The 27,764-nt window shown below is 48.2% G+C and overlaps 1 protein-coding gene across 1 annotated transcript in view; it reads left to right on the forward strand.

Moving 5' to 3' along the window:
- The first annotated feature begins 21,429 nt into the window (after positions 1-21,429).
- ec (ubiquitin specific peptidase echinus) overlaps positions 21,430-27,764 on the forward strand; it is a 77,574-nt gene continuing 71,239 nt past the window's right edge. The window contains exon 1 of the mRNA XM_065439160.1: positions 21,430-21,952. The gene's annotated coding sequence lies outside the window, so the exon portion shown is untranslated. The remainder of the gene's footprint in view (positions 21,953-27,764) is intronic.

Raw genomic sequence — 27,764 nt, forward strand, 5'->3', positions numbered from 1 at the left:
TTCCGATGGCACGCTCGGCAGCAATCATTGGCTCCTGTAAACATGATCCAATGGCTGCTACAGGCCGCTCCCGTGGTTGTCCGCTCCAGCGCACACATCTCGGCGAGAGAACCGCCACTCCGTTTTGAAAAACAATTAGTGGCTGTTCACATAGTCATTCGCACCTGCACCTGGTAGTCGCTGACATGAAGAGACAGTACGAAAAGAGGACGCATCTATATGTACTCGCCCCTTCGACATCGCCGTAAATGGCGCCTCCGCGAGGTGCCCTCGTGAACGCGTCAGTCAAGTCGTCCTCGCAAAAAACCATGGATGCGAACGCCTTTCCCACGGCTAGGGCCGCTCTGCTCTTGAAGACGAGACGCCAGGCAAAAGGAATGCGCAAGGGCCGGTGCGTCGCCAATTGTTTGGCTGATCTGCGCTGGCACGCTCGTGTTGCAGCAGAAGCACGGCCGCCGATTCTCCCGCCGCGCCGGCGCTACGGCGTCTGGACCTCACACTCCGCTGTCGTACGCTCGCTTTCCAGACTGCCCATCCTGTTTACGCCAGCTCTGGCAATATTTGTGACAGCGAGAACAGAAACAACGAAAGGCTCGTTGTCCTGACGAAGCGTTGTGCTTAACATTCTTCGCCCACTACACTATCGCCTGCTGTGTTCTGGGAAATACATGCACAGACGCGCCATTCTCGAAGTCTACGTATCGCACGGAACCACACTGTCAGGCTTCGAAGCTGCGCAATAGTACATTGCGCGTGGTTAGCTCGTCCTGCTCCAAACTGCTTACTGCCGCCCGGGCTCGAGTTCGATCCCCAGTGGGCCAAGTTTCGCATTTCTTGGAGACATGAAAAGGTGGCCTGACGATAGCGGCGCGATAATGATGACAGCCAGACGACTACGCGGACACAGTACATCCAGCTTCGTGCATTATGGCTAGGCGCACTGCTTTGTAGCATAACCGAGGACAAACCATTTAGAAACCCAGTGACAAAGACAAGGCGACGCGCGAACTTGCAAGTGCTTTAATTTTTGTAAGAGCATTTGCCTTAATACCTAGAATTCGAGGAAAGAAGGATGAAAATTTGAGAGATGGTAACACGCACGCATATTAAAACGTAAGTGATAGGGATTATAACTTCCAACAGTTGTGTGGGCACCCCTCGTACCCTCACATGTGTTAACTTTTTATTTTTCTTCTTCTTTTTTTTTTCAACATGCGCGGTGTTCAAGAGTTAGGGATAGCTACGTCTGGCTTGCTTACGTATCTGTCAGTACGGTGCATTTCCAACGCCTCCTTTTTTTTATATACCTTTCCGTCTGATACCGCAGAGAGCAAAACCGTGTTCAACAGCAGGCTCTTGGAGGTCAGGCACAAGAACATATGTCCGTTGAATGCAGCATTTGAATGCTGTTTATAGCATCCCACTGTCATGTGGCGGCAAGTACATGGACCAAATAGCAAGATGCATTAACGAGAATCTCTGGGAGCATAATTACTCATGAAAGCAGATCACACACAGCAAACAGCTCATTATGTTTTCGTCACTAACGTAATGTACGACACTGTAACGTGCTTCATCCCTTTACTTAACGATTCAAACGGCCAACATGAGCCATGCATTATTACGTAACCAATGTAATCGTCTACATACATGCAACTGAAGATAGTCGTAATATTATCATTATCACTGTACTATTATCACTATTACGATCACAGAAATTGCGGGGACTGTCAGGTTTGCCCATTTGCAAGCTGCAGCCGAGTTGCAAATAACTTGCAAATAACACTGGAGGACAGAAATAGGACTTATCTACTGTTTTTCCAGCCACTTTCTTTGTTATCTTTAAAAGTTCCCGGGAAAATTTTTCGTCACTCGTTTCGATATTTCCTGGTCGTATCATGTAAGTATTCGAATGAGAATCAATTCGAAAAATAAAATAGTTTGAACAGCGTTACCTTGTAGCTATATTTCATGCAGGTATTCATACAGGAGGTATTTAGAGACCTGGATTGGGAAGAATTGCGGATAAGAGTTAATGGAGAATACCTTAGTAACTTGCGATTCGCTGATGATATTGCCTTTCTTAATTACTCAGAGGACCAATTGCATTGCATGCTCACTGACCTAGAGAGGCAAAGCAGAAGAGTAGGTCTAAAAATTATGCTGCAGTAAACTAAAGTAATGTTTAACAGTATAGGAAGAGAACAGCAGTTTACGATAGGTAGCGAGGCACTGGAAGTGGTAAGGGAATACATCTAGTTAGGGCAGGTAGTGACCGCGGATCAGGATCATGAGACTGAAATAATCAGAAGAATAAGAATGGGCTGGGGTGCGTTTGGCAGGCATTCTCAGACCTTGAACAGCAGGTTGTCATTATCCTTCAAGAGAAAAGTGTATAATAGCTGGGTCTTATCAGTACTCACGTACGGGGCAGAAACTGGAGGCTTACGAAAAGGGTTCTACTTAAATTGAGGACGACGCGAAGAGCTATGGAAAAAAGAATGATGGGTGTAACGTTAAGGGATAAGAAAAGAGCAGATTGGGTGAGGGAACAAACGCGAGTTAATGACATCTTAGTTGAAATCAAGAAAAAGAAATGGGCATGGGCAGGTCATGTAATGACGAGGGAAGTTAACCGATGGTCATTAAGGGTTGTGGACTGGATTCCAAGGGAAGGGAAGCGTAGCAGGGGGCGGTAGAAAGTTAGGTGGGTGAATGAGATGAAGAAGTTTGCAGGGACGACATGGCCACAATTAGTACATGACCGGGGTAGTTGGAGAAGTATGGGAGAGGCCTTGCCCTGCAGCGGGCGCAACCAGGCTGATGATGATGATGATGACGCGAAAGTCAAAATTACTATTCTTATCATAAAATGGTATATTTTATCTAATTATTTCTAATAGCTTTTCTTTAACGCTGAAGTGGCGCTGTCAGCGCAAGACGCTATCCGCAAACGCAAAGCCCTATTCCAGAAGTCTTCTTTCCTGCGTACCCCAACGCTAGCACCCGCAAACCTCTTTAGGGCTTCAAACTATGGGGGCCCAGTTCTAAAATTGTCTGCTATCTGATTGTTTATTATTGCGGTAGCAATTTTATGTACACTCCAAACGCATTTCTGCCGTCGTCGTGAGGTTCCGTATAAAGTGCAAGGGCGACAGAATCGTCGCCGCGCTCCGTATGCTGTATGTGCGCGTGAAAGCATGAGAGGGTGAGCCGGCAATCGCGTCTCAATCTCGCGCACGCAAGGGAGGAAAGCGGGGAGGAAGCGCGCCGTCTTCCGTAGCGCGCGACGATCCGGTGCAGGGGTAGAGAGGGGGGCGCGTTCTACTCCTGCAGGCGGCTCAGGCCGCTGTACCTTGAAAGCCATCTGCGACGGGTACAGAGTCCGCCGTGCGCAGTGTTTTCGCAGCTTAGTTCGCGTTGATGCGAGAGGCAGCACGAAGGTCTATTCGCTCGCTGCTGCTGCCGCGCTTCCTCACTGCAGCGTTTTGACAGCGAGTTTCCGTGGTCATCTAGTGAAATGTGTTCATGTTTGCTTGTGCGCGCGTGCTAACATACTTGTTAATTTGATTAGTGCGCCTATGTTTACAAGTTTATACGGCAGATAAAACTACTATCCTTACTTCGTATATCAGTTCAGTTGCGTAGACTTGCTTTTGCCGCGCACAACGCTTGGAATATGGACGTTTGGTACTTTGTAATATCTTTGTATCAAGACATATTGCCGTTAGTCACTCGTTTACTCCTCTGGACCATCCCGAAACAATCAACTTCGAACATTCAACTTCGAACATTCGCGTGCTGTCGGCATAGTCCGTCACCCATGTTTGGGCGAATTGATTCAAAAATGCGCCCATTCACTTATTCTTGATGCGTGGACTATAGAATGGCGTAATTTGAGTGTAAGCTGCGGTGGATGTGTAGCCTTCAACTTGCGAAAAACTTACTATGCCAGGAAGTGGTGCTATTCCCTTTGTCACTGTGTAACGAGCACTACTCACTCTCGCCGACGTTTCGGAGTTGAAGTCCTTTCTCTGGAGGTTAGCGATACAACGCTGGTGGATGAGTGATTTTGTTATTATCGAGGAAAGCCGTGCATCGCGAAAGGCCGGCAACAGAAGCAGTCCTTGTGTATAGCAGCGGTCTGTTAGCCACACAGATTCATTTCATTCCTTAATATGTCAGTCACAAATTTCGCAGACAGCTACTGCACGTCTTCCCTCTATTGAACCTTTCCGCGGAGCAGTTTCAGAGAAATGAGATGACACTTTCGGCGGCGCGCCGCGCGTCGCCTCAGCGACAGCGCACTAATACGCAACAATTACCGCTTCCACCTTGCTTCTGTGCGATCAGCTGTGGGAAATGCAACTGAGTTTTCGCTAATGCAGTGTGCTACACTCATGCCGGATTGAATCAGGTGGATTCAAGACGTGTGCAGTATAGTTGGCTGTAGTGACTGGTGTATTAAGAAATGGAATGAATCTGTGTAGTTAGCAGACCGTTGCTACGACTCTCCGTACGTGTTACCGGCACTTCGAGATGTACGGCTTTCTTCGAGGACACAGAAATTTGCTCATCCGCCAGCGTTGTATCGCTAACCTCCAGAGAAAGTGCTTCTGCCCCGGAACGTCGGCAGGAGCGAGTATACCGCTCGTCAAAAAATGACAAAGGGAGTAGCGCCGCTTTTCCTGTCATAGTACGTTTTGCGCGAAGTATCTGCACACATCTACTCCAACTAACACGGAATCTTACGCCCACTATATCGCCAACGTGTCAATAAGTGAATGGGCGCCCACATGAATATATGCGTGCCATATATGCACAATAAATGACGGACTACACCGATAGCGCACGAATATCTGGATGCTTGTTGACGGTCCACACACTACGCGAGTTGCTAGCGATAATACATATTTGCTAGAATGTATTACAACGAATAGAACGGCTACGTTTCAAGCCTTGCACGCAGCGAGAACAAATCTATCCTCACTGCAGTTAGGTTTGCGAGTTAGGTAATCGCTCGCGCTCATGAGCACACCCGCGAGCGATTAGGCAGAAATAATAAGATAGTTATACTGCACCAAGAAAATTTACTGAGTCAGAAATGTCACAAGCCGCTGCCTCACAATAGTTGCCAAATTAAGAACGAAGGGCAAAACACACTAATCCTGATTCAATTCATGAGCGGAAAGTTTGGATAGCTTGGAATACATATATATTTACCCTCGTTTTTAAAACAAGCACCATGTACGCTGTTCGCGCCGTTTGGACGTGGCTTAATGAACCTCCAAAGCGCTTTTCGATATTCTCTGAAGCTGTAGATAAAGCTTCATGTCCTCCACCCAGCCACCGTCTAGATATCTCGCGAAACAGGTTTTCTAAGCCGCACCTGCGTCGTATACACGCCCATCGTAAACGCGGAGGCAACGGAGGCAGTTGAGGCAAGCAATGGACGCGTCACCACGTGATCAAACATAGCAGCGCCCACGGGATTGCCGCGAAAAGGATCAATACCGTTCTAAATTTTGCATCATGAACGGACCATATAGTGTGTTATCGATTACCCATTTTCACTTCCGACAGCTGATCGCACAGTAGCAGGACAGAATCGAGAATGGTAGTAATGGTAATGGTACTAATGGTAATGTTTTCGCGTTCGTGCGCTTTCACTTGAGGCAACATGCGACGCGCCGCCGAAAGCGCCATCTCGTTTCCCTAGAGCAAACTACTCCGCCAAAAAGTGTTTTAGCCACTGCAGGTTTAATGTCGCGTGCGCGCTGTGCTGTTTCAGCGTTGACGCGGTGACACGGCGGTGCTAGGCGCGGCTTGTCGTCGTACGGATATTTACACCGATGACGACAAGACGCCAATGATCAGCCGGCTCGTCGACAGAGTGTCGCTGAAAGATCAACTCGTTATCGGCCACTGCGCGACCGACGACCGCGAGTCTTCCCAGGTCTTCGTGCCCACGACGCCGACGGGACCCCTGCAGTCTGCCGATCGACCGTCCTTCCTCCGGAGTCCAGGTGATCGGCCGATGAGCGAAAACATGTGTGCTGCAGCAACGTCTGCGTTTGCGCTTAAAGCGAATCCTACAAGCTTCCGAAATTCGTACATTACTATAAATACTCGCCGGCCGTCCAAATCAAGTTTGAGTCAGTGTTCACTGTTCACTGAAGATTACGCCTAGCACACAGGCTCGTGTTCACTGCCAGCATGTCTGAGGTGCAGGTTATCAAGTAATTAAGACGAAAAAGAGTGTTTAAGAGTTGTGTTTAGACAATGATCATTGAACATGAAGCGCTCGTGTCGTATAGGGTCGCCTCTATACAGGGCTCAGGCAGCGCATATACGATGTGCTATCAAATGTCGGCATGCCGCTGTTATTGCCAGTCGTGTTCATCGATGCTTCTCTCGCTGAAACGTGAGACAGATCAGCAGGTTTGAAAGCATTGTCATGTTGTCTACTATGGAATTACCGAGATGCACTGCTCGCGTAGCGTGTCAAACTGCCAACAAATGGTCGCGTTTTCGATACAACTGCGAAACTACTGCCTTGCTTGAGTGTGCGCGCTGTTGGCATCAGGTATTCGGGAGATAACTGCCCGCTCACTAAATTAGCGCTGATGTCCGCACAGTATTCATTAGCACTACTTTATCGAGCATACAAAGTGCATGCATCATGAAGAGTACAAACAGCGAGATTTGCCCACAAATATCGGTAGTTACATTATGCGCCTAACGGCTTGTCGTTCGCTGCTATATATGTGTAGAGTCGAATTAAGGTGCCCGCCCCTCACATACCGGCACGGCTCCGAGTGAAGTGACCTTGCTTACAGACCCTTTTCATGCTTACACACCGAGTACCTCCACAACTTTTAATTGAGCCCTCAAGAGCGACGCAAGTTACAATAGCTTATAAACTTACAGAACCCTCCAGATGGCACCAGTTTTATTGGGGATTTCGAGTGTTTTAGCATGCATTTTATTGTTAAGAACAACAAAATAAAAAGCCCACAGATGAGTTCGACGCATGGCGCACGTTCTTTATATCTGAAAACATCAAGAATATGTGCCTATGGTATACTATGTGGCAAAGTAGATCTTTTTTTCATGGCTAACTGGACTCTCGAAAATGGCTGACCGGAAGTTCTCTGGGGTCATGAACGCACTGTTGCCACATCGTAGATGAAAAAGGTCTATATATGTCTGAATTACGGTATTCTGCTACATCTAGACATAATCTAGACATTGTTTCACACCAAAAGGGTGCAGTTTCCATGTGTGACAAGCGAACGATGAGCGGTGGCATGTGCGTTGCGTGGAAACAAATGCACCGTTCTGGGTCTGTCATCGGTGCTTTCCCGATGAAATTACATGTGTGCTCCTTAAAAGAGTACAAAAACGCAGAAGGCTGCTCTCTAGGACTTTCATAACAAATATGCAAAAGTTAATTTTTGAGAAATCATAGAACAGATGAAAAATGGCGAGCAGCATACTTCGGAATCAGTGGCTGCAGGTTCCGCGGACGCCGCGTTTCCGCAACATAAGCGCAAGTTTTTGTGGAAAGACCTACTTAAAAAAAAATTGAATTCACTGCCTTGTTATAATGTTTGATTCATGCATGTAGTTACTGATTTAACAGTCCCTTCGGGAAGTGCTGAATTAATTTTTCTTCCGCTATAGAATGGTGTATCTTCACTGTCACCTGGCAAAGATGTCCAGAGCCTCAGTATATCAACGATGCATCCCGTGGGTTCCGCCTTGCTGCCGGGTATTTTCTTGCAAAGCGGCGCACCAAATTTAGCTTCAGTTCAACTACCGTCTGGTCAATTACCGCTCATCACGGATGTTTCTTTCAAAGCGAAGCTTTATTTGCTTACCTTCCCGGGTTTAGCATGGCTGCTGCAGCTGATGGGTCGGGTGGTCGCTATCTCAGCGGATATATTTGTGGATATATACCTTACCCGCCGTGGTTGCTTAGTGGCTATGGTGTTGGGCTGCTAAGCACGAGGTCGCGGGATCGAATCGCGGCCACGGCGGCCGCATTTCGATGGGGGCGAAATACAGAAACAGCCGTGTACTTAGATTTAGGTGCACGTTAAAGAACCCCAGGTGGTCAAAATTTCCGGAGTCCCCCACTACGGCGTGCCTCATAATCAGGAAGTGGTTTTGGCACGTAAAACCCCATAATTTAATTTTTTTGTGGATATATACCGGGAGCAATTACTGAGAGCTTACCACTGTTGTTGAAAAGAAAAGTGCACAATCACTGCACTCTACCGGTGCTAACATATGGGTTAATTAGCAAACGGAGTGCGAGGGCTAATCGACTATCTGATGTCCGCCGTGCTGAGAACGAATAGCGAAAAAGACATCGTCACATCGGTTAAATCTTCTTAAAAAAAAAAAAAACTCTGTTCCGATTAAAACATATCACTCGGTATATGAAGGCTGTATGTGCACCGCATGCTAGCTATAGCAAACTGGCTTAATATGGCCCTGTATGCTGACCGATAAACCAGACAATGAGCGCACCTCTGTACTGCGCAATAAAAAATAAATCCCTACATAAAATCTGTATATATCATGTCGGCATATAGGGGTAGGTATTTTAAAACCACACTGATCTCTCAATCAAACAGCATATTATATTCAATGGCTTCTTTTATTTTTTATTTCGTTTTTTTATTCACCATCGCGTATGTGCCACCGCATGTGCCCACTCTTAGCGTATTCTACAAAATTGCCATGTGCCACTACTACGCAAGAGGTACAGAATCCTGTGCGTGTGTGCGTGCGCATGCGTGCGTGCGTTTACATAGCACGATTACATTCAAATCGTTCTATTGCAGTGTCCCAACTCAAATCGCTTCACGTGGATTGCCGCCTCTCAAGTGCATAACACAAGGGACTTGCAGCAGCGCTCTATAGATCCCGGTCTGCGCAATGCCAACCGTCTGCGTTCCCAGGATGTTTCCACTCATCTGCGGCCTCTCCATGGCTCTCGACTTCACCAAGAGCAAAATGATTGTGGTTAATCTTCTCAAATATAACAAGCACACTTTATCGCTGCAGCCCTCGCGTTTGTGTGCGTCATTCTTGCGGGGGATGGGGGGGATTCACAGTACAATGCCACCCCCATATGATGAATGTATTAAGGGGTGCTATGTCGTTCCGTTATCTAGTCGCTAAAATTAACCGGAAATTTAAACTGTTTAGCCCGTAAATCTCCCGTTAGCTTTGTTTGTAATCCCCCTCCTCCAGTGCAGGGTAGCAAACCGGGAATTTTCATCTGTTCAACCGCCCTGCGTTTCCTCTCTGTCTCTTGTAGGTAATCATGGTCGAGACTAGCGCGACACCATGCTACCATTTATATCTAAGGTACGGCGCAGCTTACGGAACCGCGCGATCCACCACAGCCACAATTTGAGTTCATGTTTCAATGGTCTCGGACTGCCGAGTGGCCTTGTGCCCTGATCGGTGGCGCATAATATGTGGATGTTCTCCACAGGAGAGGCCTGCAACAGGAGATGCTCCGTCTTGTTTCCAGGAGTTGCAAACGGGACACGACTGCGGGGACGCTCGTCAGCGCTGCGCGACCAAGGAAGTCTTTCCGCCGTGATCTCAGTTGTAAATGTCTGTCGTCCATCATGTGACCGATCGTCGCGGGAACTCTAGAGGCTCCTGTTCTTTCAGAATCAGCGCAGGCTGTGAGAGAGGAGGTGAAGTAGAACTCATTTGTGAGAGCCCCAAAGGAGGCTTCGCGGGTACGCCTGGATCGACCGCACGGACCGTCACGCGACTTTTCATCCGCGACGGGCGACCATACTGCGACGTGTTGTTGTATCAGTTAGTTGCCTTTTCTCTTTGATCCCGCTCGTCCGCGGACTGCAGCAGATCAGATCGTGATGGCTTCCCAACTGCATCGGCTCGTTGCAAGACGTATTTGCTCGCGAGAAAGTCATCACGGGCACCGATAGCTGCCCACCCAGTGACAACTATAGTGTGTGATGCGTGTGGGAGCCGGGCAGCCATGCACAACAAAGTGCTTAGATCCCGTTGTGCACGGACTGGTGATTGACAAAAATTGGCACGCTATATGCTGCAAGATACTTAGCGTTTACCGGTGGCGAATAAGTACCGACCATTAAGCGTAATTACGGGAGGTTGGGTTTTTGTTCTTTCTTTTTTTTTCTCCCTCTCTCTCTCTTTCCATTGAGCGTGACTGACACACCACATTACACTTTATTGTTAGTTCTTGGGGCAGCTCTCAATTGCGAATGTTCCCATGTCGGCTTTCAGCGACAGGATTTGCTCTTCAAAAAGAAGAAAAAAAGAAAAAACCTGCAGACACCCATTCCTCCGACTCCGCTACCTCAACATCACTCATTATTACTCAACATCGTAGTTGCATATGAACCTGTTGGATCTCTTATACGTAACGCCGTTTGCTACACAACAGCTTTATTTTTTCTTCCTCCTCAAACCTCGGATATTCTTATCATTAGGCACTAAAAAGAAAAATAAGCTGAGTTCTATTAGTCAATTCGTATTATATAGCATATACAGTGAAAGCTCGTTAATTCGAACTTCAATAATTCGAATTTATGGATAATTCGAACTGTACGATTTGGTCCGGCCAAGCTCCACAGAAGTCTATGTATAAAAAAGTCCGTTAATTCGAACGCGAGAAGGTTCCCTCACGGTTAATACGAACTACGCTCGCCTGGCACACGGCCAGAGAAACGCGCCTACTGCCTACACACAAGGCTGTATTGCCTCCGAAACGGAGAGAACGGTGAGAGGAGGCAAAATCGGAAAAAAATCTAACCGACGCGGGGTCAGCCAGAAGGCAGCGGCGGCTGCCGCCTCTCCGTTCTACGTAACCTCCGAGACTTTTTGCCCGTTGCGAATCTCGGAGGCATTGCAAATCTTGTACAGCTGCTAATGTTGTGCGGAGATGGCACGGCAAGCTCCAAAACACAGCGAATCAAGTACGTCGCAGCTGCGCTTGCAATCAAGAACCAACGAATCAGGGCCTTCGCCACCTTCACATGTTCAGCGTCTTTGTCTCGGCAGTCTTCATCGGTTGTGCACCTCTGTTTTCAGCTTAGGAGGTATCGGCCGTCGCGATTCATTGTGATGGTGTTAAGCCTCGGCTAACGTTCGTTTCGGTGGACATCGGTGGTGTGGCACAGTCGGACCCTGAGCTTCGACTTGAAGATGGCGTGTGCCCGCGGCACACGCCATCACTTTCTGTCACGCCAAATTTCTGACATGCCCTATACTGCTTCCAAATCGCAGTGTACTGTTGCCCTCCTTCACTTTCGTTAGTTCGAACTTTCGTTAATTCGAACTGAAGCGGCTTCCCCTTGCGGTTCGAATTAACGAGCTTTTACTGTAGTAGTGTACCACTAAATATTCCTTCCTGATCACGGCTGTACTAGTATTCGATCAACTGATAATTATCCTATCCAAGAAACTGTTCAATGGCGCCAGACATAGCAGTACAGTCTTTCCGATGGCACGCTCGGCAGCAATCATTGTTGCTCCTGTAAACATGATCCAATGACTGCTACAGGCCGCTCCCGTGGTTGACCGCTCCAGCGGACACATCTCGGCGAGAGAACCGCCACTCCGTTTTGAAAAACAATTAGTGGCTGTCCACAGAGTCGTTCCCACATGCACCTGGGAGTCGCTGACATGAAGAGACAGTACGAAAAGAGGACGCATCTATATGTACTCGCCCCTTCGACATCGCCGTAAATGGCGCCTCCGCGAGGTGCCCTCGTGAACGCGTCAGCCAAGTCGCCCTCGTAAAAAACCATGGATGCGAACGCTTTTCCCACGGCTAGGGCCGCTCTGCTCTTGAAGACGAGACGCCAGGCAAAAGGAATGCGCAAGGGCCGGTGCGTCGCCAATTGTTTGGCTGATCTGCGCTGGCACGCTCGTGTTGCAGCAGAAGCACGGCCGCCGATTCTCCCGCCGCGCCGGCGCTACGGCGTCTGGACCTCACACTCCGCTGTCGTACGCTCGCTTTCCAGACTGCCCATCCTGTTTACGCCAGCTCTGGCAATATTTGTGACAGCGAGAACAGAAACAACGAAAGGCTCGTTGTCCTGACGAAGCGTTGTGCTTAACATTCCTCGCCCACTACAGTATCGCCTGCTTTGTTCTGGGAAATACATGCACAGACGCGCCATTCTCGAAGTCTGCGTAGCGCACGGAACCACACTGTCAGGCTTCGAAGCAGCGCGATAGTGCATTGCGCGCGGTTAGCTCGTCCTGCTCCAAACTGCTCACTGGCGCCCGGGCTCGAGTTCAATCCCCAGTGGCAGTGTTGGGCCATGTTTCGTATTTCTTGGAGACATGAAAAGGTGGCCTGACGATAGCGGCGCGATAATGATGACAGCCAGACGACAACGGACACAGTACACCCAGCTTCGTGCATTATGGCTAGGCGCACTGCTTTGTAGCATAACCGAGGACAAACCATTTAGAAACCCAGTGACAAAGACAAGGCGACGCGCGAACTTGCAAGTGCTTTAATTTTTGTTGGAGCATTTGCCTTAATATCTAGAATTCGAGGAAAGAAGAATGAAAATTTGAGAGATGGTAACACGCACGCATATTAAAACGTAAGTGATAGGGATTATAACTTCCAACAGTTGTGTGGGCACCGCTCGTACCCTCACATGCGTTAACGACGTTTTCATTTTCTTCTTTTATTTTTCAACATGCGTGGTGTTCGAGAGTTAGGGATAGCTACGTCTGGCTTGCTTACGTATCTGTCAGTACGGTGCATTTCCAACGCTTCCTTTTAATATATACATTTCCGTCTGATACCGTAGAGAACAATCCCGTGTTCAACAGCAGGCTCTTAGAGTTCAGGCACAAGAACATGTGTCCGTTGAATGCAGCACTTGAATGTTGCTTATAGCATCCCACTGTCATGTGGCGGCAAGTAGATGGACCAAATAGCAAGATGCATTAACGAGAATCTCCGGGAGCATAATTACTCATGAAAGCAGATCACACACAGAAAACAGCTCATTATGTTTTCGTCACTAACGTAATGTATGTCACTGTAACGTGCTTCAGCCCTTTATTTAACGATTCAAACGGCCAACATGAGCCATACATTATTACGTAACAAATGTAATCGTCTACATACATGCAACTGTAGATAGTCGTATGAGGTTCCTTTCTTCTGTACTATCATCACTATTAAGATCACATAAATTGCGGGGACTGTCAGTTTTGCCCATTTGCAAGCTGCAGCCGAGTTGCAAATAACTTGCAAATAACACTAGAGGACAGAAATAGGACTTATCTACTGTTTTTGCAGCCACTTTCTTTGTTATCTTTAAAAGTTCCCGGGAAAATTTTTCGTCACTCGATTCGATATTTCCTGGTCGTATCACGTAAGTATACCGAGTCGAGTGGCCACACGCCCTGGAACAGCACTTCACCGTGGAGATCGGCTATTCAGAGCAACTGAAGTACCACAGAGGCAAGAGAATTAGATACTCCCCGCCACACAAAGCCTTAACACAGCAAGAAGCAGCTAGTTGGCGGAGGCTGCAAACGGGAACCTTCTCTAACTTACATATACTAAGCAAGATGTATCCTACACAATTTAGGAACACTTGCCCGTGGTGCGGGGCAACCCCCACGCTTCCATATAACCTGGGAGTGTAAACGTAACTACACATTCCACCAACACAAAACCCCGAGTGCGGAGCAGTGGGAGAGCCGGCTCACCAGCTACGAGCTCGCCGCCCAAAGGGCAATGGTGGAGCACGCAAGCGAAGCAGCGCGGCTCAGTGGAGCCCTGGACTAGGGGCCCAACCCAGCTAAGAAGGTCAAGCGTCTGCAGCGATGAAGACGAAGACCGAACGCTAAACCCTTAATGGACCAAATAAAGTTCTCTCTCTCTCTCGAATGAGAATCAATTCGAAAAATAAAATAGTTTGAATAGCATTATCTTGTAGCTATATTTCATGCAGGTCGCTCCCTCTAATGCACAACGTATCATTTATGCTATACGCCGAGTTTGATACCTCAAATTTGTGATTTAAGCGCAGGAAACGTAACTCACAGCCTAAGCCTACCATTGCATTTTTTATATGCTGGACCAAATTTTCAGTTAAGGATAGCTTAAAAAATAAATTACTCGTTAATTAATTACTGTGCCAATTAAGCTTTCCTTCAAACAAATTTTATTAGTGCTTTTTGTGCAAATGTACTAGTACTCCATGACGAAAAATAAAGGTGAAAAATTATTTTAAATTGATGTAATATTATGCTTGGATATTACAGGCTCATGGGATTCATGGAACATTGTAGAAAAAAAAGGCATATTCCAGGTGCATGCTTCACCTGAGTTGAACTGAAAGTTCACGTATACATTTCAGACCACGCAACGGCACGCCGTCCTCTGTTAACCATGCAGCGCGTACAGGCGTAAGAGACATGTTTCTGTGGAGGTGCATGAACCAGCGAAGAATACGGCGATTTGATGTATGGAACCGCGAAAATACGCCGGTCAGTGAGATTGAGGAAACCAATTGCCCGCGACCAACAAGAACCTGTATGAAAGCTGGCCGGTATTTTGTAGCGATGCCTTTTCCGATTCTATGCTTTCTCAGGCATTTCGCGCTTGGCCAGTGGTCAGAGCGACGCTCTGGCCACATTATCAACGGGATCAGGCGGCCGTGTGTGGTGGGTGATAAGAATAGCATAGAATAAGGCATAAGACATCGCTACGAAATAGCGGCCCTGGCTTACATTGGCTGCTCCGCTCAAACGTCTCGACAAGGCAACTCCTTCATGCAGGGCCTTCGGAGAGACTGTAAATCTATGGTTTTTTTAAGACTTTTCTTAAAGAGCACGCATTTGAACACCAGGTTGTTGAGTCGATGCGCTCGTCACGCGTTTGGCCCTCTGCCCTGTCTCCTCATCGCCACCTGTCGGGCTCCTGCTTACCTCCCTTTCCTGCAGCTTCGGGAATGCAGCCCAAGCCAGCCTCTTCGAACTTGCTGCGATAAGCGGTTATGCGCTGGCTATCGAGGTATCCCTGGAACAACACTCTCGGCGCCTCCGAAAAGGAGATAATGTAAGAAAAGATTCGCGACTTTACGTGGTTCCGAACGAAGAAGCCTCACGTCTTTGAAGCGGCAGCTCTAGGCCACTGCTCCCCAACCGAATTGCATTTGCGATGAAGAAAAGTTGCATTATAGGCTTACCCTCCGAGTTAACAAAATGAGTTTAACGGGTCACATTATTTAGAGTGCGTCTAAAAAAAAAAAACGCAACGTCCCGCTTTTCGCCTTCGAAATTAAGCCCTAAATGTACATATACATACCCAACCCAGCAAGCAACGCTCCTCCTCGTCGTCCACTTCCATTCTGAAAAAAAAAAAAACAAAAAACAAAAAAGAAACAGAAAAAACAACATTATTTTATAACCTTACTGCGCTCTACAAAACGCTTTTAACGTGTCACATTAAAGGTAGCATAAGTATGCTCAATTCTTTCTTTATTTTTTGATACTGTGTCTTAAAGCACGCAAGGGCGGGTTAAACAATGAACAGCGCGCCTCGTCGTCTTCTATTCAGTCAAGCCTGGCCCAACATCGCGTGTCTGCCATGTCAGTGAAGCGGTTTAAGAAGGGCGCACAACCCATCAAATTTAATCGTTCTCAAAACTGTTGATTGTCTTTGACTTGAGTTTATGCCTCCGAATTTACCTAAGCAATGCTCAAAATTGTTCTTCGCCCTCTGCCTTCACTTTAGTGTCAACCAGTAAATGAACAGCCGCGGTACTCCACCACAGCGTTGGATTACTCGCGAGAAAGAAAGAATGGTTTCGTTGTAATTTCACTTGCCCTCACCCGAAATTGGGATACAGTGTCGACGACGAGACACGCATCTGTCCGAAGCGTCCGTTCGCGTCTGTCCTGTTCGTTCTCTTGTACTGTCGTCTGCAGTTGTATGCTGTGTTGACATTCAGCGAGCTTTTTACGCCCTTACCTCATGTACAATACAAATACATCCACAGTAAATGTCGTGATGCACAATGTTTAGTTCTCAGCAATTTAAAAAAAATATATTTTTCTTTCTTTCTTCCTTTTTTCCCCCACGCAGAAATGCCGCATTGCTGAGCGAGGACTGCCAGCGTCGGCTCATAACAGCGGGCAAGCGATGGGCTAGGACTTTCTTGCCTGCCACTCAAGCTCAAGGCCACGCGTTCAGTTCGGAAGGAAAGATGGTGCTCGAGGTGGCAAAGAGCTCGCGATTAAAATCTGTCTGGTGCTGTCTGCTCCCCGGGCGCCAGGCTGGGAAGAGAGCGGAGGGCCGCGTGCCAGACGTGCCTCCCCGACGACGCGGTGGCGGCTGTCACGGGGAACAGAAAGCGTCCGAATCTCAGTTGGCCTGCCAAAAAACGGCAGGGCGAGTGGCATCGTCCCGTCCGTGACCGCGCTTGTTTACAGGCCTCCCAAACGTTGCAAGGCGTCTTACAGTTACGCAGTGGGTCATCTCCGCCAACAACAGTTGCACAGTGAGTATCTTCCAAAGCGCTTATGATGCGTGCGACGGGTTTCGTAATGTGCTTCACATTAGGAAATGATGAAGGGATGCTTAGAGACGTATTGCATGCATGGTTTGTCGATTTCTGTTTCAAAATTAGGCTGGGTTTCAAAGCGGGCTTTCCAAATTTATCGAGGAAAGCAAAATTTCTCGCTGTGCTAGCCGATGGTGTTTTGCAATGTTTCCAAGCGTGTTTTTGACTTCAGAAACAGTCGTGAATCATGACAATTTAAGAATTTGATAACGTAGAACTAAACTGATAAACTTTAACAAAGAATTCGTAGCGTCGGCGAAAAAGCTCAAAGTTATGTTTCAAGTGTGCGGTATATATTCTGCAGATTGGCGGCTCGGCTCTGAAAAATAGTCGGAGCGGACAAGCCAACAACACCAAAAAAAATTTCAGATTGGAGTGCTTACGTTTATGCAGTGCTGTATAACATACACAGGACACTGTTTCGAGGAGGGGATATGGGGGGGGGGGGGGTTGGAATTTTCTTGTAACTTGCTTCTTTTTGTTTCGTTCGCGCGTTACTCTGCTTCGCTGTGACGCCATATGTTTCAAATTGTTTTCTTGTATTTTAAACGTATTGGCGCAGGAAAAGCTCTGGAAACTTACTTGTGCGGTGTTTGGTTCCTTTGGAATGACTCATAAACGCGTATCTGGACCCGAGCAGACGCGCTCAAAATCCATGACATCATGGCAAGCTGGTGCGGTAACTTTGGGAGAACGTCGCCGCTTGTATTCTGTCATCGAGTCTTTTCCGGCTTACCACTCCTCGTCTCACGATAACAGTGATCGTTTTGCAGTTGCAGAAGCGTAATTTACTGATGCACCCTAACCTGATATTTCTCTCTAAAGTGCCCCTTTAACTGTCCTCATCGGCGTGCACGTCTCATGCCAGGTCACGGCCGGACTGGAGCCGCGGCCACGGACCATGTAGCACAAGCGAAGGACCAAGCATAGGTAAGCGCTTGAACTGCGCCGCTTGCTCGGACGGCGAGAACTGCTGGGCTGGGAAAACGCAGGCTCGCACCATGCTGCAGAGGCCGCGGTAGCCGCATCGTATTGCTATATAGTTGTGCTAATAAGCCTGAACGAATCGTGCGTATCGTCCACGCGTCACTGGAACTCGTTTGTGCGACTCTTGATGCCTTAATACCGAAGACCGGTCGCGAAATGTGTCTAAGGGCAAATTGCGTGCACCTGTGCTATCGCATGAAGCGCCCGTTGTCGAGAGCATGCGAGGCCAAAGAGGACTTCGGCATATGTTTCGCTCTCCTCCACTGGGTCAGCCAGCGCTGCGCAGTCTGGGCTGACTTAAAGCGCCCCAATGCACTCCCTGAGAGAGAGAGAGAGCGCATCCAGGCAGCCCGACTATACAACCCGACTATACACCTGCTACTCGCGGCATATGCTTCTATCAGATGCGCGGCAGGACGCTCTCTTTTCATTTCTGCATCCTCGCGTCCACTGCAAAGGTTGCGAAAAGGGAAAGCATCACTTTTATTTCATCCCAAAGAATATGCAAACAGCCACGCGCAAAATGCGTTTGGGTATCAGCCGTGTGATAACACAACTATAATCTGCCTCTCCTTACATTTGGGTGCTTTACATTTTTTCCAGACGGAATGAACCGTACTGCCAGGCACGTTTCCGTACGGTATATACAGGGTGTCCCATCTAACTTTAGCCAGAGTTTAAAAAATATGCGAATGCCACGTAGCTGTACAGAACCAAGGTAATGCTGTTTGCCGTCGCTTGGAGATACTCAAATTATTTATTTTCTCATTCTCCTAATTAGATGATTAGTCTTAATTAATTAATCAACTCAAATATAATGATTAGATGAAAAGTGTCAATAAAAAAATTGTAGGACGACATGAAAGCTCCCGATAGGGATGTCTGTTGCTCAATACGTGCTACGTGAGAGTTTTTCCGAGCGTGCAAGAAGCCCACGAATACACGCAAATTTGCGGCGAACTGTACTTGAACGTTCCACTTATTTTACCAGAAAGCCGTAGGCTTACTGTATGTGAAACGCCGAAATATTTCGCGGCAGATATTGGGGACAAATATTTCAAAACTGGTGTTAGTCTAAGGATTTCTACTAAGCGCGCATGCCTTGAGCATTGACCGGCTTCCATTTCGCGAGTGCAACATATACCCTAAGGAAAATGAGAAAGTCAGGGAACGCCAATTAATTGAACAGTAATTTATCGCGCAGTTTATATGTCCACCGGTGCCCGAATAATGCATAGCCGGAGTAATGCATCACATCCTCATCTCTACTGTATGGTTTTAAGAGTTATATAGACTTCGCCGAAGCGTCTTGTTGCGAATACATAAACATGGCGGTGGAAACAGAAAGCCGGTTGGAAACTGTGGCCTTCCTCTTGGCTCACTACCGCGAAGGGTGTGGCCGTTCACCCGCTGATATATGTCGAAGTAGCTACACGACGACGCCCTGAGGAGAAAGCTTATGCAGAAATCGCGAATTTAGTCTAAGTCATTCGGATTTGCCCTGCTTGCCGTCGTGGTTGCAATGGCTGTGCACAATGTGCACAAGGATATCCGCACTGCTTTCAAGTTGTAAAGCTTCCGAAATAAATTATGCTGCGATGCGTGCTGCATACAATATACTGGCACATTGCCCTTCGGGCCGAAAAAAGAAAGACGTTGAAATAGTTTCCCGAAAAAAAAATAAAAAATAAAGAAGGCACGACACACGAATGTGTTGTTACAATGTTATGGGAACCAGGTCAATGTGTGTTGAATTAAATGGATGATTCGTTAGCATCATGCATCTCCTCGTTAGCGCGATGTGTCTTCGATTGCGTACCTGAAATAAGAAAAAAAAACAGATTTCTCCATTTTTTACTACGCGGGAGACAGATGCACTTACTAGTCCCACTTAGTCGGTGAGCATACAGGAATTTATGAGCCCGTTCGCTGGTACTAGCATGCTATAAAACCATGGGTATCTTTTAGGGGTGTGCGAATATTAGAAACTATAGAATAACGAGTCGAACGACCGAATCGAATAGGGATTCGATTCGGTCTTCGAATCTAATAGTCACTATTAGTAAGTGCTAATATTTTTTTGAATACTTTCCGGACATTTCAAAACGTCAATGCGCCAAATTAAACATAAAATTGGAACGAAAGTACGGTACATTCTCGCCCCCGCGGGCATAGTATAGACATAAAGCATGAGAACTTGCGTAGAGGAGCGGGCTACGTCGCTCAGGTAGCCATACTTTACAGGCTATACAGCGATCGTTCGCCCTCTCTGAAGAGTTCTGTGCATGAGGAGGAATTGATTTTCTCCTAATGCTCCATCTGTGCTTTTAATAACCAACGCTTCAAAACGTACTATGTGAGGACAGACACTTTCTCACTTTAAGAATACTAGGATGTGAATATCGTTTTATATTAATTTTGTTAACGCCTGTTCATTATTACAAAACTATTCGATATTCGATTCGATCCTGGCACTTTACATTCGTATTCGATTAGGTCTCAAAAATCACTATTCGCACGTCCCTAGTATATCTAAAGCACACCAACTATTGATGGAATAGCATATTGTATTCAATGTGTTCTCTGATTCGCTTGATTTTCTTTTATTTAGCCATGCGGTATGTGCCATTCCGTTTGTGCCATTGGGTGTGCGTCCATTATTGGCAGATTCTTTGCAGAGGCCTTCAGAATTGGCTTTTGCCACTGCGACACAACAGTTACAGAACACCTAAATGCGGCTAGATATGGGTCGTACTTCCCTGCGCATATACCTGTAATCGCCATGCTTTCCTCGACAAGCGTCATATATCTCCTTCGTCCTCGTGACATCGCTGCGTAGACATCTCACACTGCGCGTCATGGTCTGTGATGTGTGTGATCGGCAGAGTCAGCTGCTTGGCCAAGCGCAGGTTTGCAGTTGCTGACAAATAATCTAGTGCAAAGCAGGAAGGCTGATTTTATCATCACGGTATTTGCGTATTGGGAAAGTGGGTGAACGCGGTGAGAAGGCGCTTGCATTAGCTCTTGTGTTTACTGCCTCATTTGTGCGCTGTTCAACGCTGACATTGCGACATGTTTTGAAGCTCCTGTTGGTGACAGTCCCTTCTCCACCAATGTATTGAGCTCTTTGTGCGCGTCGAGAGGTCTGAACTTTTCTAGGCTTTTTAGAGGTTATTTTGTTTCCGTTTGTATTCTTTCCTTTCTTTCCTTTTCCATTTTCTCAAGCTCCCGTCCCGTGTTATTCTTTTGCTTCCAAGAAAGGTACCCCCATGCTCCCACAAACTTCCTACTCCCCTCCTTCCCGCGCACAGCAGGCTTTCTCCGAGATGCATGGCTGCATTTGCAGTCGCCGTCTAGGAGGAGCCAGCGAACAGCACAGTCAGCGCGCGCGCGAACGTAAAAGCAACTTCAAAACATCCACAGGCCCAAGGGAGACCAGATCTCTCCTCCTTGGGGGTCAGCCTCCTTCCCTGCGGGCAAAACAATGTGAAACCGGTTTTTCAGGAGCTCGCGGGGGCCCCGCGCTGCAAAGAAGAGTCGGACAGGTAAGCAGTCCACCCGGGGAGGAGGGAAATAAAAATAACACCTGCGCGGAGCGTCTCGCTCACGGCCTGCCGTGCGCTGCCGAGATTCGAAGGGCGCCGCGCTGTTTTCTACTGCCAAAGCGTCACGCGGCGGGGCGCTGCTTGTCTCTCCCGCCATTTTGACGTCACAAACTACGTGTGAGAAAGAAGGCGAAGCGCTACGGCGCTCCCACCGAATCCGCGGGCCGGCACACCGGAGAGAGAGGCACGTGGAGGAACCTCTCGGAAATTTTGCGGAAAGGGAAACAGCGGAGAGGGCGAAAAACGCGGCAACGTGACATCGCGTACGAGCCTTGTACGAGCCACGAGCGCACGGCTGGCTAGGCTACCTCGCAAGTGTTCTCCCCTGTGCGCGTGTCGCGTGCTCCCGTCCGACGGCGCTGCGTCCCTGTATCGCGCTCACGGAACGTTCGTGTGCTACGCGTTCTTTTGAAGAAGAAGGCGAGACTTATTCTTCGAACAAGTGCCCGAATTCTTACCGGCGCGCCGGTCGAGTTTAATTCGTTGTGCTGTTCCTAAGAGGATTGTCCGTGTCGTAGTGCCACCTCCCAAGCTACCTGATCGGAACTGCTGCACCTGCTCGGTGAGCGTCTGCGGGAACTGCTCTTGACGGGCTTAGGACGGCGCGTTCTCTGCTTGTCAATTGTGCCGTTGGCTCGTTCTGAACTGAAATTGCCGCGATGGACCTCCGTGCCTCTGGATACGTGTCTCCTTGGGACACGCCGCACCGCTTTCACTCAGCGACAGCCTCAGGTAAGCTGCTCGTGATGCACGAAATAATTGACGTAGACTTTACGATACCAGCGAGAACTATGACATAGCAATTTGCTGGCATAGCAATTTGCTAGACATATTTTTGTTGTCTAAATGAAAAAAGAAGGCGTCAACTCTCCCTAATCGTCGTCCCAGCAGAATTTATGTTGCACCTCGAAGTAGTAAAGCATGAGCACGAGTCGACCCACTTCACTCAAATCGCGCCAACCGCGGGATATGATTTCTGTTATCGCAAACGTGGAGGAACCTTTAACTCGAGACGGAAAAGCCTCATTTCGTCTTGCGTTTGACTTCTTCCGCGTTTTGCGCCTCTGCACCTGTACACCGCTCATCGTTTTCCGAGTGCAGTCGTTCGTGTTGTTTTCGGCGGGCAACTGTCCAAGTTTCACAGTTCCGACGAAAACCTAATGTGGAGAGCGAACTCTTGTTTTTAATTAAATGGGTATGGAGCGGTGCTTCTGATTTCTTCGTCAGCTTGCTTCACTTGCTTGTCACATGGCCGTTCTCATCCTCCTTAATTGTACCTGGCATGCGTGGTGCCGCAGTGTTCACATAAATCTTCATTGTTTCGTCTACAGTTGTACAGCCGAAGCCAAACTCACATTGGCAGGTGATAACGGCATTGCCGTCCGGGGCTAGATGCTTCTCCAAGCCCGCGGGCGGCTTCTTGCCGCCGTGATGCCTACCTGTCCGGAAACCGGTTTCTGGCCCCGTGGTGGGGGAAGCCGCGCTCCGTCTGGGGTGGCATTTGACGGGCGGCCCGCGCTGTTTTTCGGCGCTTCCTATTTTCTTTTTAGGTCTATGTTTGCTCGTTTTCTAGACGCCTTGCTGTCAGGCTGCTTGAGCTCGTTCTTAAGGCTAGCCTCTCGGCGTTCATAATTAAGCCGCCGTGGTAACGGCAGTCAGTACCATCCAATATCAAGGTACCCGAATCCAAAATCACTGTCGAGATGCTTGACTTCTCAAGCTTGGTGTTCATTGTTTGATTACCGGAAGGTAAAATGAGTGCAATGCTTGATTACAAACAAATGAAAGATTGATCAAAATGTTTGCCCTTTCTTGAGTTGTTTCCGCTGTACTTCTATCCAGTTTAATTTACTGATTGTGCTTATCGCTGCTGCTGGGGCAGCTTTGTCCGAGACCGGCGCTGCCGCAGCATGTGGTTTAGCAGCAGCCAGGAAACAGTGTGTCACAGAGAGATGACAATTGTCTCTCCAGAGATACAATACTGTGTAAATTATAACGTACGCATTGCACCATTTCCGATGTACTCTCGTGTGCACGTGCTTCCTTGGCCGGTTTATGACAAATGCTTTCCCGTCACGCACTTAGCAGGGAAACGAACCGGTGTTTCACGTCAGTTAAAAAAAAAATGAAAGAGTTGCACTGTAAAAACGGTAGTTGTAAATTGGGACAAAAAATGCGCATCGAAAGGTGTAAAACTTTCCGGTGTACTCCTTTGCAGTGCACTTCGTGTGAGCATTACCGAGAATCTCTATTGCTACCAGTCTCTGTATTACCTTGACGTTCTCTCTCAGACATAGTCCGATGATGTCTTGCTTTAGGTGAAACGTCTTTACCCAGTTTATATATTTTCGCGCTTAATCAGAACAATGGCATTGCGCGAGCGAAATGTGCAACTTCTACAGGTGGCAGTTTGAACGGAATGGAAAAGAAAGTGAGAGCGCTTTTTGCACATAATTATTTCAGAGTGCGAATTAGTTTTCCCCAAAGATAGTGAGCTTATACATATACCGTGTTTCCTTTTTCAGCTGAAACATACTTCTAAAAAAAAAAGAAAAACGTCTGTGGAAGTTAGCGCTCTTCAGCCTTTTCAAGTGAATTGCTGTCAGAGACAAAAAAATTACCCACCTCAAAGATCGCAGTGTCCGGGTAGCTAATTAGAAAAGGGTCACTCATTACCTTTATTCACTGCAGGACACATGCTGAGATTTAAACCACGCAGTACAGCGAAGTGACGTCTGCTTCGCAAGTATCCAAAGCAACAGTTTCGAGATATCCGTTCTTGAAATGTGCTACAAAATACATCAGCGTTACACTTATTATCGACCCGAACTGCGCTTCGTAGCACACTTCGAGGTCGGGAATCTCAAATTTAATGATAGTCTTTGATTTTTGCTAAGCAGACATGACTTCACCACTGCTCAATTCCGCGACTTGAATGTGTGTCCTTTAATCTGGACACTGCGATTTCTCGAGCACGTAATTTACACCTATTCCAGAAATCCGCATGTTCAGCAAAGAAGAAGTCATGTCTGGTTACCAGGAAGTCGAACCAGCGCTATCTTCTATAGGCGACTAAAGAAAGAAAAAAAATGTCTGTTCAGAAAAGTAGTAAACGCGGGTGGTATATATGTATTCGTGGAGCGATAGCCGTGGGCCTAGTGTCCATGGAGCGAGAACCTCGGCCTTGCTGCCGACACATCTGAGCAGACGCGTGAACCCATAGCTGCTGCTCAGACATCGCAGCATTATTTGTAGGGAGTGACGTCGAAGGAGTAATCGCTCTCTCGGAGCGCGGCCGGTGTCCCCCCCGTCGGGAGCAGCAGGTGGCCCGCGCGCAGCGTTGCTTCCAGCAGCTGCGTCGCCTGCTGCATTGTGTTTCCATTGGCGTCATGGACGAGTAGTAGTTGGCCGGCCCTTTACCGCCGGTGACTCACGACCGGCTGCACACACGGGAGCTGCGCGCACGTATAGCCGATAGCAACGCGCAGATGCTGCCATGGAAACGCGTTGCGGCGCGGCGGCGCAACCTTGGCGATGATTTCATTTCGGATTTATTCTAGGCGTTATGTCAGCAGCGCAAATTGTTTCTGGCGGCCGACTTCGTCATAGCGGGAAGCCTCCTCGCGTAAATTAGCGCACCTTAATTACCGGCGCCGTGTCGGCCTCTTAAGCAGTGTCTATTCTTCCCATTCTTCACTCGCACGCTCCTTCGATTCAAGTGTGACGCACACGGAGAGCTCAGGGGCCATATTTTCTAGCTTATACATTTCATTTTACCATCACCCACGGTGCCAAGCCGGCGACGTTGGAGCCAAGGGCTGAAAGCATAGAAATATTGAATTAGTCGTTCTGGCCCCAGGCTCTGCGATTCCGGGATGAATTCCACTGCAAATGTGAATTTCCGCTCTGTCTGCTGTGTCCCGTAAACTTTAGTGGCTGACTGTGCATTCGAGCAGAAGGCACGCAGCCGCCTATTTTGACGATTCAGACGCACCGTTTCAAAGAACGTCAATCGCGCTCTGCGCCGCCTTCATAGCCTCCTTCCCCTCCGCGCTTTGCGGGGAATGTCCCTCGTTGTTAACGCATCTGCGCTTGCCTGTTGGTTTCATACCACGCCGAGATTCTGTCAGCTCGCAGAGCAACGCCTGTCGCCGGTTGTTTTCTATGCGGCCGGGCATTCATCGGAAACCCGATCTCTCGAAGGTGCCCGTGGCACCTGTCGCGTTTGTGTAACCCAGTCCAGTGGATGGATACCCAACGCGGGTCGGAACAATGGGCCGATGCATGCGCGGCTATCCGAGACGTGCGCGCGCACCTGCCGACCAAGTCGACGCGTTCGCAGACGCAACAGTGACGTCGCAGCTACGCGACGCCGTCGGCTGTCGCGTCTCTGACGGACTGTGACGCACTTGCCCTGCAGACTACACTGCGTGTTATTGGACGCCGTATTTTTATCAGTCGCTTGTCAGCCTCCCGGGCGGAGCGCGCGCCAACAATCGCCTATCACATGATCTCGACTGGTGGCGGACTGGTATTGCTTCACCTCTGTGGGACGGCGACGCCTGCGGGCGAATTCGCGAGGAATCACGACTGTACCGTTTTGCGCTGCCGCTTCTTTAAAATATTCTCATTATTACTCATTTTTGTTTCATACGACGTCAAGGCTTTTTTGTTTTCTGGTGCATTATGGCGGGACTTGGCGTCTCACAATTCAGAAGCCGATGATGTCGCTAATTTGTCACGAAGCTTATCAGCCATACAGGGACATGAAAATACTTAAGGCTGTGTTTCAGTGCGCCGACTAATGAAAGCCGCTGTTATCGTTGGCTGTATTATAGTCACGACCGGTCATATTATACCGCGGTTGATTTATCAGTTACACTGCACCAAGGAATCTTGCCGCGTGGTTACTCTATAAGGCGCTCGTGGCGTTGCAACATTTGTAGTCACCTTCGGACATTTTTGCAGGACAAACCATTATATACGTGCACACTATCCCACGAAAGCGATTGTAGTAAACAGCAATTAGACAGCAACAAGATTTAAAAAATGTAACACCCCCCCCCCCCCCCCTTTTTTTTTATTTCCCCGCGCACAAAGGAGTTCACAGTATTTTGTGTCTCCTCTATTGCGAGCACAGACTTTTTCCGACCCACTGACACCAATTGTTGGAGCTACAATTTTTGTTATTCGTCGTACTTCTTTTTTCGTGTACGAATAGCTGCGGGAGAAGGAAGAGGCGTTGTCAGAAGCGCGTCTAAATGGAGCCAGGCTGGCGAGAAAGGAATTCCAGTGACTCGTTCTTGCTGCACGCTCCGGCAGCACGTCGTCCACCGTGTATGCAGTCGTCAACCGGTTGAAAGTCGTGAACTGCACATGAGAAACGAGAACGGAGGGCTGTGGCCCACTGACGGCTGGCGTCTACTCTGCTAAACTTGTGCGCACCCCGACCCTTCAAGCCCTCGAATAGCGCGCGGTCGCTGCAGCGGGAGGCCTTGCTTCACACGACTACGCCTGTTCACGTGCCTTCCTTGGCATCTTCAGACAACGCTCGCGATATTGTCAAAGCCCACGAACTAACGGGGAGGACACGGGAACGGCCGCGCACACAGTTTGGGTAAACGCCGTAGCTGACGCGTTTGGTAAATGTGCCAATTCATCGAAAGGTCTCCCGAAGAATACGCATTGTCTGAACGCTCCCTGGCCAGCACTGCATGCGCTCTCGTGCTAACTAGTGTCCCTGTATATATATGCTCGCATATACAGACACACCATTGCTGACGCACAGCCCGTCGTTTGGCAAAATGAAATGAGCCACTATCGTCATATAATCGTTATCCATGCATCCTGCAGCTGCATTATTTTATTCGCTACCACCGCAGTAAAAGAAAGATTAATAATAGAGTAAATGATGGGCGCAATATTTCCAGGGCATTAATTGCGCTGCGCTGCATTAGGCGCACATTTCGCTCGGCCGCACCACGTTCGGAATCGTTAAACCCGAGCGACAGGTGCTCGGAAGAGGGAAAGCAAAGCGTTGGTATCTCAGCGTAAGACAACAATGGAGCAGCGGGCCGGATTTGTTTGCGAGTTTCGCTTATCGACCTATAGAGTAGCGCGTTTCAGCAATAATCACTTGCAGCTTTGAGTGCGCGCGCTCGAACATAACATTCAGTATTGAGTTTTGGGGGCCCTTTTAGTGGAAATACAAGTAGTTATTGCTTCTCAAGCTAGGTTGGTAAATCTTCCTCCTCTAGTGACATGGGCACACATCACTGGAAGCTGCTCGCGTCTGACCGTGAGCTTAGCAGGCTTCCGTTGTCACATCTGATGTCACTCGAGAGGGATCTCCGTTAGTTTGTCGCTTCTAGCGGAGCGTTTGTCATGCAAAGCGTATACGTCGGCCCCTCATCCCTTCCCACGTTTCTAGTGAGTGTTCGTGATATACGTCGTATTTGTTCCGAGAAGCGAATGCCGAGCCGAGCGAGGACATCTAAAATGTCGAACCTGCGCCGTTTTTTTTATTCCCCACCCCCCATCTTCC

This window comes from Dermacentor albipictus, chromosome 1, assembly GCF_038994185.2.
Source record: "Dermacentor albipictus isolate Rhodes 1998 colony chromosome 1, USDA_Dalb.pri_finalv2, whole genome shotgun sequence".
Classification (NCBI taxonomy): domain Eukaryota; kingdom Metazoa; phylum Arthropoda; class Arachnida; order Ixodida; family Ixodidae; genus Dermacentor; species Dermacentor albipictus.